We start from the raw sequence: 4,198 nt of genomic DNA, 5'->3' as shown, positions 1-4,198 counted from the left end.
TGGAAAGTCCCTGCGACTTGATTGACTACGAGCTGGGAATCGCAGTGCAGGTCAACCATTTTTCTCCATATTTGAGTGCTAGTTTTAGACCTGCAATTACGGCCTCATACTTGGCCTCATTGTTAGTCATATCCGGGCATCTTATGGACTGGCGAATCACTTCGCCTGTTGGGACTTCGAGTACGAGTCCCAGTCTGGACCCCGATGTGTTGGATGTGCCATCGATGTATAGGACCCAAAGGTCTTGTGTTTGGATGGAGGTTTAGACAGCTTCCCTTTCGACTTCAGGCATTATCTTTGCGCTGAAGTCGGCTACGAAATCGACGAGCATTTGTGACTTTATCGCCGTATGTGACTGATATGTGATATCGTGCTCACTCAGCTCGATAGCCCATTTGGCCAGCCTTCCCAATAGTTCGGGTTTATTTAAAATTCTTCTAAGGGGGAAGATCGTGATGACCGAGATGGGGTGACATTGAAATATGGTCTAAGCTTCCGTGAAGCTACGACTAAGGCCAGAGCCAATTTTTCGAGGTGTGGGTACCTCGTCTCGGCGTTGATGAGTGTTTTGCTAATATAATAGGTGGGAGATTATGTACCTTTGTTTTCTCGAATTAAGACTGCGCTTACAGGTACCTCGGATACGGCCAGATAGATGAGGAGACGCTCCCAGGCTCGGGTTTTGAAAGCAAGGCAGAGACGACAGGTATGCTTTTAGTTTTCGCAAGGCCTGGACACATTCGGAAGTTCATTCGAGGTTATTATCTTTCTTGAGTACGCCAAAGCATTTATGGCACCTATCCGACGACCGCGAGATGAACCTTGATAGGGCAACGACGCGATCGGTCAACCTTTGGACTTGTTTCTTGGTGGTTAAGAGTTTCGGTATCCCCTCAATAGCTTTGATTTGGTCTGGGTTGACCTCTATCCCTCGTTGTAATGCCAGAAAACCCAAGAACTTTCACGAGGCTACACTAAATGCGCATTTCTCCGGGTTCAGCTTCATTCCATACCGTCTGAGTATGTCGAAAGTTTCTTTCAAATGATCGATGTGATCTTCTCCCCTTTTGGACTTGACCAGCATGTCATCTATATATACCTCCATTGTTTTGCCGAGCTAGTCTTTGAACATCTTTGTCACCAACCTTTGATAAATAGCTCATGCGTTCTTTAGTCCAAAAGGCATGACCCTGTTACAATACGTTCCTTGGTGGGTGATGAACATGGTTTTTTACTGATCTTCTTCTTCCATAAGGATCTGGTTATAGCCTAAGTAAGCGTCCAAGAAGCTTAGTAGCTCATGCCCGGCCGTTGCGTCGATGAGTTGGTCGATAAATGGAAATTGGAATGAGTCCTTTGGGCATGCTTTGTTCAAATCTGTGAAATCCAACGCATATCCGCCATTTCTCATTCTTATTTTGTACCATCACTATGTTAACGACCCACTTGGGGGTACTTCTATTCCTCGATGGAACCATTTTCTAGCAGTTTTTCCACTTCCTCGCGCATTGCGTCATTAATTGTAGAGTTAAATTTACGTCTAACCTGTCTCACTGGGGGTGGAGTGGGTCGACATTTAATTTGTGCGTGACTATTTACTTTGGGATGCCCGACATATTTGCATGGCTGAAAGCAAACAAATCTTTGTTAGTTGTTAAGAATTGACTGAATTTACCTGGTTCCTGAAGCTTGCAGACGATATAGACCTTCTTGATATGGTCGTTGAGATCCAACTGAATGGGGTCGAGGTCTTATATAGTTGACCCAGCGGCTTCGACCATATCAGGGTCCTTGATGACGTCCTCTATCTCATCTTGCTCCGACCTCGACCCTGTTGATTGTTATGCCTCTTTTTCTTTTTCTTTTCTCTGTTAGGTGGTCGTGTTGTCTAAGGCAATGCGGTAGCATTCCCGTGATGTGGGTTATTCTCCGCGTATGCTGTAAATCCCCCATGGAGTTGGGAATTTAATCACTTGGTATAAGCTGGAGGGGATAACTTTTATGGGATGTATCCATGGTCGTCCCACTATGGCATTGTATGCAGTAGCTTGGTCCATGATGTGGAACGTCATCTCCAGAGTTACACCACCGGCCAAAACGGGGAGTGTAATTTCCCCGGATGTCCGTTCAACTGCATTGTTAAAAACAGTTAGCGTGATGCAGCGCGACACTATCTTATCTTAGGGTCTCATTTGGATAAGTACTCGGGGATGGATAATGCACGCACCACTCCCATCTACCATAATGCGTGTAACATCGGTATCTAAAATTCATAAAGTAATAACGAGGGCATCATTATGAGAAAACATCAAACCGTCGGTATCCGACTTATCGAAGATGATACTTTCTTCGAGATTGTCGTACCGTTCGCGGGTGATAGATCGCTTGAGTTTGTGGGTAGTAGTGAACTTCATGCTATTGATAGAGGCGTCATCGCCGCCGCCGATAATCATGTTGATGGTGCGAGCTGGTGAGGGCGGCTTTGGTGGTCCTTGGTGTTCGCGTCCTCTAGCGAAATTGGTTATTCCCCTGTCGCTTAGCAATTCTTTAAGGTGCCCTTGTCGCAACATGTTTACGACTTCTTGCCTGAGGGCGATGCAATCTTAGGTTTTGTGCCCCCGTTCTTAGTGGAACTCACAGAGGGCGTTGGATTTCCTGGTGTTCGAGTCCGATCTCCAGGGCATAGACTATCTCTGTATCTGGAGTATCAAAGAAGTGTGAATTTCCTAAATCTCCAAGTAGCCTCCTCATTATAGATGTGGTCGACAACACACCGATAAGAAGGACTCTACTAGACATGGCTCCGAGACATCCTAGGACACTTTAAAACTTTAGGCTCTGATACCAAGTTTATCACACCCCCAAACTCGGGGAGCGCGACCGGCACTCAACCGAGTAAACCCGGCTGAGCAAGCCTGTTAGATTTCATTCTATCCAAACTCATTCATGAAATAAGAGGAGATGTACTCCATTAATCAAACACTGAGAAGATTTCATTAACAACTTCCATTTTATTTCTATTAGCAGCTTCATTCATAATTTCCAAAATATTATGAGTTTATAGAATTAATCAGAAAACATGTTTGCCAAATAGCAACATTTCTAGTTCAATCCCAACATCATACACCACCCACAACATGTCCACAGAGCCTCTAAGTATGACAGAAGAATAGTATGAAAGTGCCGGCAACAAGGCCCCGGCAATACCTCAAGACACAAAGTGTAACATCAAGTGACATCGGGCCCGGAATAGAGTAGGGCTCACCAAAACCTGCTGAATAGGGAGTAACTGCTAATGAGGACCAAAGCTGCCCGCTGCTGAATCACATGCATCCATTGAAGATGCAGCGCCCCCGGCAAAAGGGACGTTAGTACATATGGAATAGAACTAGTATGTAAAGCTAACTGTCCACTTTCAAAATTGAATGCCAATATAAAAAAGGTAAAATCATAGAAACAGCAAGTCACAATCAATGATATCCAATTGCGAAGTTAAAACATAATAATTTCCAAAATACGAACTTCATATACAATTTTGGTTGGGAGATCATTAGCACCGATATATCACTGTTCACAATGTCACCTTTTACAATACCAATATTCACAATACTAATACCACCGTACTTTTAGCACGAAGTTCTATCACGACCCGATCGGCTAGTCCATCTCAGTAGAGACGTCAACCACAATCACTATCAATACCAATACCACCGTACTTTTAGCACGGAGTCCGATCACGACCCGATCGGCTAGGTCATCTTATTTGAAGACATTAACCACAATCACAATCTCAATCACAATTTCTGTGCAAATATACAATCGTGAATCTAGCACGAAGTCCGATCACGACCCGATCGGTTAGGCTGTCTTATTTGGAGACATCAACCAAAATCACAATTTCAATTATAATTTCCAGCACAATCACCACCATGTGTGCGACATGGTGTCCGATCACGACCCGATCGGCTAGGCTGTCTTATTCGAGACATCAACCCTTTTATATAAATCAATATCATTCCAATTAAAAGGAATAATTGTATCACATCAATCTCATCCCAAATAAGGGGAATAATTCACAAAAATAACATAGGTGTAAATGTATTTTACCTTATCATCTTTCACATTGTATAAATTTCCACTAGTATTTTCAACCAATAACAACAACAATATTTCCTTGGCTCTTTTGGCCATTCACAAG

This window comes from Nicotiana tabacum, chromosome 9 (assembly GCF_000715075.1).
Source record: "Nicotiana tabacum cultivar K326 chromosome 9, ASM71507v2, whole genome shotgun sequence".
NCBI lineage: Eukaryota > Viridiplantae > Streptophyta > Magnoliopsida > Solanales > Solanaceae > Nicotiana > Nicotiana tabacum.
The sequence above is the reverse complement of the archived record's forward strand: the minus strand, read 5'-3'. Positions refer to the sequence as shown.